Here is a 12,912-nt window from a genome sequence, read left to right as displayed (position 1 = left end):
CCCTCATTTGGCAACAACGATGCACTGTCTAGACTGTGGCTCCCTAGAGGAAAGGTCTGTGCCTAAATTATTTGTGAACTTCCAATGACCTATACAGTGTCTGCTACAAAGAAAACAATAAATGGTCGCTTAATAAAGAGAGGCTTGTTTTGAACCTTAGATCCTAGATTTAAAAAAAAACTATAGATAAAGATGTTTGGGGTTTATTCACAAACTCATTATTGAACATGAAGTTTAATCCAAACAATAGGAGAAAATTTTTTTCAAGCTTTTGGTGGAATTAATTTTCTGAAAATGTTGTGATTTGCCTACTTTTAATTTGCCACTTACCTTTCCAATCCAACAAAATCTCTTTCCTTTAGGGCAGGGTTAGTGGACCAAATTTGACTCTCTGAAGCAGTCTGCTATCTATTTTTATAAATAAAGTTTTATTGCAAAAAGCTATATGCAACTATTTATCTGTTGTCCATAGCTGCTTTCATACTACAAAGGCAGAGCTGAGGACTTGCCACAGAGAATTGACCTGCAAGCCTAAAATATTTGCTATCTGGCCCTCTATAGGAAAAGTTTGCTGACCCTGCTTTACGGCATCATGTAATACTTAATATCCAATAAAACTGTGTCGTTTAAAATAGCTGGAAGGTTTACTGACCTAAAGTTATTTACAAGTTAATTGAATATACTATTTACTTCTGGCCACTATGGTTTTATTATATCCTCAAAATTGAAATCTACCAAAGACGTGCGTCGAAAAAAAAAAGAAAAAAAAAAAACCAGAAGTCTAATGATAAGGAAATTTTTTTCTTGCCACCTAACTTATGCCATGGTTTTCTTAAAGCCTTTGAGAGCCCATAGAGAGCAGAATAAACTTCATAGAGGTAAGAGGAGGAAAGGAAAAACTGCATAGAGAAGTTAAGAAGAAATTTAAGACTGTATCAACTGAGGCAGGGGACAAGGCACACAACACCTTCATCTCTTCACAGATGGAGCAAATGTGGTATTTAAGAGAAAGAGGTCTGAGTAATGGTAAAGAAAACATTTTTTAATTGTAGAGAAAATAAGGGAGTGTTTTGTTTGGATACGTCGGCTTATCCAGACTAAAAGGCTATCACAGCAAAGTGCCTTTTGGGGAATATGCGATCCTAGCCATAGCCACCTATTATCCTTCATGGTCCCATTCAAAATCCCAACCAGTGCACCTGTAGCAGTCAGAGGGACCCATTCACAAAGACGATAGTGTGAAGGTTGCTCGCGGAGTTGTACAACACGGCGGCCCCAATCCCAGCCCCTCCATAAAGTCTCTCCCATCCACATCAGAGCAGGCTGGCAGTCCCTCTCTCTTTCCTAAAAGTATACGTGTGTCTCATGCCCTCACCGGGCTCGCATTATGTATTTTTTCCATACGTAAGTCAGCAGTGACACTAACAACAAACAGCCCTCCGTGAGTCAGGCCCCGCGCTGAATGCTCTGTGTGCGTCATCTTATTTAGTTCTCAGAATAATCCTATGAGTAGGCATTACCACCATTTTCCAGTTTCATAGGTGAGGAAGCTAAGACAAAAACGGTAAATTTGCCGGAGGCCACACAGCTAGAAAGTGGCTGAGCCAGGATTCTGACTGGGGTCTGTGATTCCAAGGCCAATGTCCTTAAATGATACTCTAACTCTCACCCAGAAGGTACTCAATGAAACTTGCTTCGCAGACCAAAACTCTAGTTCAACCCCTAGCTACCCTTTGGTCTTTCCACTTCTTACTTAGAACAGCCCACAGAGTGGGAGAGCTTTGAGGCAGGCACATCTCCTAGTGCTCTACCATCCCACACAGAGTGACTACAAGCCTCCATTGGGATGGTACAAAATACCGAATATCCCTATTTCTCACTCCTGTGAGCAAGCATATCACACAGTTTACAATTACTTTCCACGCTTCTTTTGAACAGCCAGGCGATGCGTGGCTTTATCTTTGACCACTGAGCTCATCAGACCACACACCCTCAAAAATAAACACAGTTACAGGAGAGTAGGTCTGTTCCAGTCTACTCTACGGGTAGCAAAATGACTCTTACGGAACCTTGGAGCTGTGGTCAAAATGAAGACTCTCCTCTCCTTTACCTGTTCCCTCCTACTCCCAGTGAGATGAGGGATTAAATAAAACGCAGGCATCCAGCTCCCCATTCTGAAATGAAAATTCCATACTTAGAAAAGCATTAAGAAGGTCCCCTATCATGCTGGTTTCAAGTGTTTAATTATATGCATCATGTAATTATATTGCATACATACTTTGTCACTGTTTTCTACTGAGGTTGGCGGGGACAGAGAAACTCAGCGTTGGATTCTTAGTTTAATGGGTTTGTTTTTCTGCTTACTATACAGCTTGCTGGGTGAGCACTGGAGAGACAGTCTGATAAGCTTTAAAAGAGGTGGCAAGGAAAACCAGCCCCCTGTGGACGCTACCCATATGGAAACAGGCCAAGACTGGAAACACCTTTAGGAAGAAGGGTATCCAAGGTAAGCGACATCCTTCAGAGATGGATGAAACCTTGACTGCAACCCTCCTATTTTCCAATAAGATTTTGAGCTTTAAAAACAAGTGGATGGGGGGGGGAGCCACAGCTGCTTAATCTGAAAGCATCTTTCAGTTTCCTTGGAAAAGTTTCCAAGTCAAGGAAGGGGAAGAATCAACACTTACCGTACAAAGCAGGCCCTGGAGAGGCAGCAGTACCCCAGGGTACGGTCCCACCTGAAGGAAGTGCTCCCAGTGAAAGAAGCTACTATGAACCTAAGGCCCATAAGGGTGAGAAGTCAGAAGCTTATTTGGGAGTTTGCCACCTTGAAGCGTAGCAAGTGAGGAAGTAGTGAGAGGTGGCAGATGGGATGGGGTGAGGGTAGAAGCTACACCCAGACAGCTGTGGTGTTAATAAAACCACAGCAGCTGAGCAGCATGGAAACAGGAGTCTTAAGCATCTGAGTATCTGAGAAGCAGCTGTGGTAATTTCTGAAATAACTTGGGGAAAAAAAATCAAAATACAGCATTACATTCAACTGTTAGGTAGACTGCGAGTAGGATCCACCGATTAAGAATAAAACTAAAACCCAAGACACTAAGCGTTGCTCTAATGGCATCTACGCCCGGGGGCCAGACTTACGGGTAAAGCCAGCTTATAGTGAGCTCTCCCATCTGGGACTTACAAGAAGAGTTCCCTAGAACAGGGTCCAAGACAGATCCACCCAGTATTTAAAACCAGCCTTTAACAAAGGCCCCGTATGGACACCAGACTTAGTCATTTAAGCCTAAGAAGAGCCTCCTAAAAATTCAGATAAACTTGACTACTTGAACTCACCCATTAGAGCAAAGATAGAATGTGTAATCCAATCATGTAAAGGTTTTTAAAACTCAGCCAAAATGACTGGCAAATAGGACCATAGGAAAATTTTTTTGCTAAAATGGCAAAAAAACAAAACCCTCCTAAAAGAACGCTTCATTATAATTCCATACTGTAAATCAATAACTGTACCATTCTAAAGGACATATTGGTCCATACAAGCATTTTGCCTGATTCAAAATTTGGATGGAGAAACATGAGCCTGGGACAAGGGACAATGGCATACATGTGAAGTAAGGCTGCAGACACGCAGAAGTCTCATCAATTCCACATCTAGACATGTGCGCCATTTCTGAAGGGCGGGCAGAGAGAGGGCTTAAGAGTAAAGACTGCCCAATTCACACACACTTCAGTGGGAAGATTCACAGATTATCAGACAGTTCTTGTGCTGTTGGTTATGCCAAGTCATTTTGCACTGGGTGTTCTGTGAGATTCTCATGTCTGCTTTGTCTCCCCAAACTGACTGCCCACCTTCAGTTTCATTGGAAAAACCTTGATCTGTATGTATCTGGTGCTTATGAGGAGGTGTTACCTGTCTGCTCAAGGAGCTCAAAGAGCGATGTAGTAAGCTCATTTAATGCAAATGGCTTTATAGTTCTGTCTCAACCTTCCTTCTGCAGCCGCCTACTTTTTCTAGGGCAGGGTAATGGAAATGATCTCAAGAAATGGGAAAAGTGTGATTTAAGTTAACGCAACTGAGCTTATTTCCCTTGGCAAAAGGACAGCTAGCTGACTAGGCTCAGAAATTAATTAAGGGGTGTCTGACCTCTATTAGTTATTTAAATTTAGTAGTAACTTTACTAACAAAGAGAAGGTGTTCCAGTCAGCTCGAATGAACGTCAGGATTCTTTGCTTTCAGCATACTGAATGACTGAACTCGCCGCACTTCCCTCACAGCTGTACACAGAATTTTCTTTAACGTTCAGCTGACATGGAAAAGTCAGAATCCAGTACATGAAAGGTGGTTTGGGGGTGTCTGTGGATAATGAAGGGAAGTGTGAGCTGTTTGGGAGCCAAGTGTTCACACGTGGGGCCTGTCTCAAAAAAATGAATTACTTTCTTGCTGTCTTCACATTCTCCCTTAACTCTTCCCTCTCCAAGCTGTCTCCTCCTGGCACTTTTCTTCTTTAATTAAAGTATAGTTGGCTCACAGTATTATATTAGTTTCAGGTGCGCAACATAGTAATTCAATATTTTTATAGATTATATTTCATACAAAGTTATTATAAAATATTGACTATGCTCCCTGTGCCGTACATTACATCCCTGTAACTTATTTATTTTAGACCTCTTAATCCCCTTCCCCTATCTTGCCCCTCTCCCCACACTTCTCCCCTCTGGCAACCACTAGTTTTGTACCGGCGAGTCTGTTTCTGTTTTGTTTTTTAGATTTCACATATAAGTGAAAACATACGGTATTTGTCTCTCTCTATCTGACTTACTTCACTTAGTATGATAATCTCTAGGTCCATCCATGTTGCTGCAAATGGCATTATTTCAGTCTTTTTTATGGCTGAGTAATGTTCCATTGGGTATATATACTACATCTTCTTTATCCATTCATCTGTTGATGGGCACCTAAGTTGCTTCCATATCTTGGCAACTGTCAGTAATGCTGCTATGAACGTTGGGGTGCATGTGTCTTTTCGAATTAGTGTTTCTGTTTTCTCCAGGCATTCTTAACTCATATAGGGCCAAGTAACAGGAAGCACCCACACAGCCACACCACAGAGAGCTGGAAGTCCTGCAGGCACCGGTGGGAGAGGGGGTGCTAGCTCTCCCTTAGGAGGCCTTTTCCAGCTACAGCACACCCCCTTCCTGCTCCTCAGCTGCTGGCACCCTCCAAACCTCGCTCCCAAACCACTCAAGCAGTCCCAGGGAAACCAGACCTTCATCCAGCCCGGAAGCTTCCAATTCCACCCTACCCTACAATGCTGTTGTATAGACAACACTGTATTTTTTTCAACCAGAGCATATATTACAGAAAGTATCCCGAGAGCAATACTTACATCTTTTTCCATTCTTTGCATTAACAAAAACAGCCCCCAAAGAAAAATTTAAACCAATAATTTACTTCCATCATGGATTCTCCTTTCACCCAGAAAGTAAATGCTCTACAACACTGGGCCACACCCCCCCAGATCAAAACAGTGACACAAGCTAACAGAACGTATGAGGGAGACCAATTTACACAGTAGCAGCCAACATGTGCGAATACTTTCATTGCAAAATTGCAGAGTGTAGCTCACCAAATACATGCTGGAATGTTGATGTGAGTAATTACACAGGTGGTTATGCAAACACTGAAGTCATGCTTCAATCTGGCAGAAGGGTAAACATTTCTAGGACAGTTTGCAAGGTTCAATTATCTAGATCGCCTGGTTAATTTCCTTTACATCTGAAAGAGTTCCCCCAAAGTCGATCATTTTCCAACAGAAAAGTCACTGCTAGGAACATTTTCTGCATAGGCAAGAAAAGTATACACTTGTAGTAAACTGACTCAACATTTTTAAATGAGCATCTTTACCAGGAGCTGACCTGTGCAGACATGATTATTCTATTGTGTCCTACAACTTAGTTCAAACAAATCTGTACTCTTGAAAACACTTATTTGAATAATATCCATTATCTACTATTTGCCACGCACTAAGATGCTGGGGATACAGCAAGGGATGAAATAGGCAAAAACTCCTGCCTTTTGGAGGCTCATGTTCTACCGGGGGAAAACAATACAGTCACATAAATAAGACACAGGCATGTTAGATGGTGATCAAATTGTGATGGAGAAAAATAAAGCAAGTAAGGAGAATGGGGTGGGGGCGTTATAACTTTAAATATCAGGGAAGACTACAGGGAAAAGGTAACATTGTTCAGAGACTTGAAGAAGGTTTAGGGAAGGAGCCAAGCCAGGTGGAGCCCTGGAAAATAACTTTCCAGGCAGAGGGAGCAGCTAGTTCAAAGGCCCTGAAAGAGCAGCGTGCCTGCTGGGTTCAGTGATCAACAAAAATCTAGAATTGGCTAACTATTCCATAATCTTGTTAAAGACTGTATCCCACATAGAGATTTCAAAAGGCTTCACTGTTTACAGTGCTGGAGTTTTCTCTGAAATATATATAGCCTTTGACATGACTGTGATTCATAGAAATGTATGTGTTTTGCTTTCCCCCATCCCTGCATGCACTGACAGCTTCTTGTTTGCAGTGACTTAAGTCCCAAGGGCCCTGAGAGTATGTTTAGTACCACAGCAACCTAAGCTAGTACAGCACTCAGATATGCTGTAAGTCAAAGATGCCTATATATGGATTCAAGGAAAGGCGTGCAGGAATCTCTACCTTTATCCCCTAACACCACAACATCCTCCTCATTTGTGCTCCGGTGTCAAGGTAGTGAGAGGTCAGCAAAAAAATCTCCAAAAATGGTAATAAGCTCAAAGCAGAGCTGGAGGGAAAAAAGTACCCATCTCTGCACTTCCAAAATAATAATGTGATCCAATATGCTTTCTTAAAAGTTACAATTTTTTAAAAAAGAAAAAAAGCCAAGAACTCTAATTTTGAATACAGGGGAAGGAAAAGGAGAACTGAGTACGTAAAAGAACAGACTGTGAATCCCCAGAGTCCAGAGTAAGGTCAAGGGCAGAGTGAGAGGCCCCAGGACTAAGAGTCAGGCACACCTGGGCCCCCTCTGTGCTCCACTAGCTGTGTGGCCGTGGCTGTGCCACTTCACCTTTTCGAGGCTTTGCTTCCTCATCTGGGGGAGAGGATTCATAATCCGTACAGTGCTAGATGGTTGCAAAGATTGGAAGCGGTGCATGAAAAGGGACAGCATGGAGAAAGGCCAATCGCCAAAGGTTATTATTGTGTGATTCTATTTATAGAGCATGCGTGAAATGACAAAATTACAGAGGAGGAGAACAGATTGAGTGGTTGTCGGGGCTGAGGGCAGGGGATAGAGAGAAAGTTGGCTATGATTATAGAAGGGGACCACGAGGGAACCTTGGAATGGAGCTGCTCGGTATCTTGACTATGGCGGTCACATGAATTGTCACACGTGATAAAACTGCATAGAACTCCATACACACACACACACACACACACACACACGTGCATGTAAACCCTTGGAAATCTAAATAAGATTGATGATTGTATCAGTGTTAATTTCTGGATTGTGAAGCTGTAACACGCTTATGCAATATGTTACCACTTGAGGAAATGGATGCAAGGGATACAGGGTCTCTATCCTTTCTTACAACTACATACGAATCTATAATTATCTCAAATAAGTGTTTAAAAAAAAAATCTCGGGCTCGGCTCTCCCAGACTACTAGGAGGTCGGCCCGCTGTTCTGGCAGCGAACCTTCCCTCTAATAAATTCTGTCTTCTTTAAAAAAAAAAATCTCATCACCTTAAAAAAAACAGTGGCTGGCATGTCATGAACACTCTCTAAGTGGCATATTGGGCAAGTTATCTGTCACCTACAAACCAGAACTGCAAGTTCCTACTTCCGGCTTCAGATTCCAGAAGAAATGCTGAGCGCCATCCCTGAGTGAGCACACCATGTGGGGGTTCATGCCACAGAGGTTATCACCACCACCATCTTCGGACCCCAGCCCTCCAAAACCTCACCAATATCCAAGTGAAATACACATACTCTTTATATAACCAATGGAGAAACTTACTGACAGGAATCCACTTACCACACTATTTAAAGAACCTTTTTTCTGTCTGGGAGTAATAAACACATACACACTAATAAAAAAGAGCTCTCTAAAAAGAGAGAGAAAAAGTACTTTCATGGTCCAGAGCAACATGTTCCAAACTATTCTCCAACCAAGGAACACCAGTCCCCCTCAGGGACTAATAATTCAATAATGATAATGCAAAATTTTAAAATCACGGTCAAGTAAATTTGGGAAATACTGCATACATTTTCCCCCTCTGAGAGCTCTAGTGGGGGCGAGGGGCAGGAATCCCCTTCATTTAACTCAGCTTTTTCCAAATTTACTTGTTCACAAAACCATTTTATTATACCTACTGGCATCCTGAGAAATACTCCCAAGGTCTAGAAATTTAAAAATCATTCTACATAGGTCAGCTACTCACTACCAAATTTCTTCACCCTCTAAGTACTTTAGAAGAGAAATGGATGGTTTTTCTATAGCTAGCACAGTAGTTTTAACTGCATGCAATTGGTCATCAATAAACGTTTGCTGAATTAGATACAATGCAGGTACAATTTCCAGGATGACAACTTTAGGCATAGGAGAAGCAGCATTTCCTGATGTTGTTGTTGTTGTTTGTTTTTTAAGTCTCAGTTGAGAAAACAAAAGTGCTCCTTTCTAGAAGTTTCTAAACATTTCTCAGAAACTTGTCTCCTCCTGAGTGGCAGCTACTCACAACTAAAACAGCACTTTACCACATGGTATGATTATAAGGAATAAGCTCAAGACTAAAAACATCTGTACTCAAAACTCTAGGTCCTGAAATTCGATTAGCAAGATATTGGGCCTTGCATACCAAAAATAAGGGAAAAAGCTGTAACTGCGATTATTCCTGGGAGAGGGAATGAGTTAAATTTGTCATTTCATGAAGATGACTTTAGCTTAAATGAATTTCGAATGTCAGAGAGTTTTCTGAGATCAGGCTTGGATGAGGGCAAGAGAAAGGTGAAGACCCTGAATCCTAGGGAGGGGCAGAAGAAGAAAGAGAAAAGGGAGGCAGACAGTATCAAAAACAAGCTCCATTTAATTCACAGGTACCTCAAGGCCAGAGACACTGGTTTACAATGACACATTTCCATTTATAGAAATAACCCATACTCAACTTGAAGAACCATAAACCAACTGGAAAATTAAAAGGAATTAATCAGAATAATTTTAAAAGAATGAAATTCATCAGAAGAATGAATAAGAAACAAACATTCAGGCTCTTTAAAAAATACACAAAGCGGGCTTCCCTGGTGGCGCAGTGGTTGAGAGTCCGCCTGCCGATGCAGGGGACACCGGTTTGTGCCCCGGTCCAGGAAGATCCCACATGCCGCGGAGCGGCTGGGCCCGTGAGCCATGGCCGCTGAGCCTGCACATCTGGAGCCTGTGCTCCGCAACAGGAGAGGCCACAACAGTGAGAGGCCCACGTACCGCAAAAAAAAAAAAAAAAAAAAAAAACCACAAAGCAGTTGAGGAATATGCACTTGGAAATTAACTAAATTATACACACCTTCTATGTAAAGATTTGGAAAAGAAAAATTTATCATGAACCCCTGATGTACCAGAAAAATGTATCACCAAAGGATAATAAAGTGAATTCACTGAGCATTCCCCTCCAAGGCACACTCATGCATTTTAGGAACATTTCCAACATGTCTGAAAACAAAATGGGTTTCAGATAGAACATCAATTTAACCGGCAGAACCTAGCTTTGCAAGCATTCCTGGTTTTCAAGGCTGCTGTGGAGAACTGAGCAATGGTTTAGACATTCCATCACAGTGAATAATCCCCACATCACAGGAATACGGCTATCACACACATCCATTTCTCAGTATGAATAAGGCCAGGTCTAATCGTTCCAGTTCAAATGAACTAAGATGTCAACTGACAGATGTCAATCTGGCCCTCCACTCTGCCTTCTCTGTGGTCCTCCCCTGCAGCATCACAGGACCGCATCTCTCCCCTTGGTTACAATAATTTGAGCAGCTTTTGCCTTGACTGTCTCAGCCTTCTCCTCTTCTTGGCCCAGAAAATATTATGGCGAAAATATTAAGTATTTTGGTTAAAAAAATGTTTTCTTGTAATTGAGCTGAAATTGACACGACAACAACAAAGTATCTATGGTTTAGCAGAGACCCCAAGGAGCTTCCAGAACTCCGGCCCCACAAACTCAACAAACTGGAGGTAAGAAAGTCAACAGAAAATGTCTAAATCTGCCTGCCGACTAACTGAAACGCCCTAATAGTCCATGAAAGGTTTCTTACAAGGAGCTCAGGTATCTTTTATACTCTCCTTGCAGCAAGATGTTCTTTTCCGATTCCAAAGGGAGAAAAGTGGTCTGTTTCTTTCCCTCCCCCATTCACGAACACAGGAAATAGTGATTTTCCTAAATTCCTTTTAACACTGATGGAAGGAGGGAAAGCCTAGGTACTCTATCCCTAATCCAGTATTCTATTAATAGAATTTTAAATGCTGTGCACTTTTTAAAATAATTAAGTGCGGGCTTCCCTGGTGGTGCAATGGTTAAGAACCCGCCTGCCAATGCAGGGGACATGGGTTCGAGCCCTGGTCCGGGAAGATCCCACATGCCGTGGAGCAACTAAGCCCATGTGTCACAACTACTGAGCCTGCGCTCTAGAGCCTGCGAGCCACAACTATTGAGCCCACGTGCCACAACTACTGAAGCCCGCGCACCTAGAGCCCGTGCTCCACAATGAGAGAAGCCACCGCAATGAGAAGCCCACGCACCGTAACCAAGGGTAGCCCCCGCTCACTGCAACTAGAGAAATCCCATGCACAGCAACAAAGACCCAATGCAGCCAAAAATAAATAATTTTTTTAAAAAATCATATTAAAATAATGTAAGTGGGAGGACAATGAACAATGACTGTACTGGGGCACTCTGCTCCCCTCACCTCTCCAGGAGGCTGACTCATATCTTATCTGGAGGCTCCCATTCGGACACTGATGCACCTGCAAAGTGACAGGCCCTGCCTACCTGCAGCAAAAGCACTCCTTTTTATCCTTTAACCTGCCTAACCTCATTTAGGTCAATAAAGCCAGGTTCAAAAACAAGCTAAACTTTTCTCATTAAAAAAAAAAAAAAAGGGCTTCCCTGGTGGCGCAGTGGTTGAGAGTCCGCATGCCGATGCAGGGGACACGGGTTCGTGCCCCGGTCCAGGAAGATCCCACATGCCGCGGAGCGGCTAGGCCCGTGAGCCATGGCCTCTGAGCCTGCACGTCCGGAGCCTGTGCTCCGCAACGGGAGAGGCCACAACAGTGAGAGGCCCGCGTATGGCAAAAAAAAAAAAAGTGCTGGGACTTTCCTGGCACTCCCAATGAAGGGGGCACGGGTTCAGTCCCTGGTAGAGGAACTAGTAAGATTCCGCATGCCACACCACATGACCAAAAAAAAAAAGATTAAAAATCTAAAGCAAAAAAAATTTTTTAAGTGCTTTTGTTTTTGTAAAAGACTAAACCATTCAGCAAGACTTGGCCAAACCTTCCATTTGCACAGTGGGAAACACAGTAACAACTGGCCCAAATAACCCTAAGGGAAGAGCCAGACTCAGGGCTTCAGAAATGAGCTAAAGCCTCCAGGTGGGCTTCCTGGTTCCCCCACTGTGCACATTAGGGCACTCACAGGAAATGATTCCCGTTGCGATTCCTCTGCTTCCATAGTCAACGGAAGGCAATCCCAGCAACAGGAAAAAAAAAAAAATTACTATGCCACTGGAGCTCAAAGCCTGCTGGATCATCAGAGCACCTCCTCTCCAATTCCAAACACAAACCCACATGCCTGAAACGCTGCCACTGAGGAGAGGCTGTGTGCCTGCCTCCAGGTCTTGCTCCGCTAAGTATCTTCACGTTTATCTTAAGCACTGGGCCAGCCTAATGGCTGATGCTCTTGCCTTCCTGGGTCCAGTGGCAAGTCAGCCAGGAGATCCTCCCGGCCAGGCAGAAAGAGCTTCGGTGAGCTAAGGGAAGCCAGCCGTCAGAGCTGTGTGTGTCTGAGAAAGCAGCCTGCCCTGCCACGCGGTTCTGAAACACCAGCTCATTAAAGGCTTCCAGCAGCAGGACTGAATGGTGTCAGCAAAAATCAGCGAGTCCAAGTCCTTCCGGCTTCCCTTTCTGGCCAGTATGGGAGAGTCTTAGCCCCAGCGGCCTTCATAGACCTCTGCCCAGCAGGAGGGAGCCTTCCCTTTAAGGCACTCAAGAAGCCTTTTCCGTGCACCCTGGCAGAAAAGGACAAACCATGGTCCCAATAATTAATGCACACCCAGCAGAGAACACAAATCAAACTTAGCATGATTATACATTCACAGTTAGCGTCCCAAACTGGGTGAAACAATCAGTATTCTTGGTCACAATGGCCACATAATAAAACTGCTATCCTAAGAGATTTCTAAGCACAGCGTCAGTATACATGAATTGCATGTGGCTAACACGATTGCTGCTCAGATCGCTGGACCCTCCTCATGTCATATTTCTTAAATTGCTTATATACTAAGTTCCGTTGTTTTGCTGTACGTTTCCTGGCTTTACTTCTCAGAAATGCATGGTACATATTGCCACTGTTTGCTAGGGGACCGGCCTTAAACAATCTATGGCTTCTCATATAAGCAGCTAGAGACTACTTATACCTCCTTCAGAGACACATCACTTCCTTAAAATAATGACTCCGTATGACGCAACTATCACTGAGGCATATAGATTGGCTCTGAATGTCCCAACTTTATACAGCCTTTGATATGCTTTACAAATATTGTAATGTTTATAGGTAATGTGTTATTTGATTAGTTTCCTAACTTTTACTTCTTTTTAATCTC

General features: G+C 43.1%; 2 protein-coding genes across 11 annotated transcripts in view; one reads left to right on the top strand and one right to left on the bottom strand.

Annotated features, from left to right (window-relative positions):
• The window catches only part of LOC137231652 (cytidine monophosphate-N-acetylneuraminic acid hydroxylase), a 262,440-nt gene that overhangs the window by 19,776 nt on the left and 229,752 nt on the right, over positions 1–12,912 (top strand). The window contains exon 2 of the mRNA XM_067752171.1: positions 2,372–2,506. The gene's annotated coding sequence lies outside the window, so the exon portion shown is untranslated. The remainder of the gene's footprint in view (positions 1–2,371; positions 2,507–12,912) is intronic.
• Positions 1–12,912, bottom strand: part of CARMIL1 (capping protein regulator and myosin 1 linker 1) — a 317,492-nt gene that overhangs the window by 231,823 nt on the left and 72,757 nt on the right. The gene's annotated exons all lie outside the window — the stretch shown is intronic.

The sequence above is a fragment of the Pseudorca crassidens genome, chromosome 10 (genome assembly GCF_039906515.1).
Source record: "Pseudorca crassidens isolate mPseCra1 chromosome 10, mPseCra1.hap1, whole genome shotgun sequence".
Taxonomy (NCBI): domain Eukaryota; kingdom Metazoa; phylum Chordata; class Mammalia; order Artiodactyla; family Delphinidae; genus Pseudorca; species Pseudorca crassidens.
Note: the sequence above shows the minus strand (reverse complement) of the source record. Positions and strands in the feature narration are given on the sequence as shown.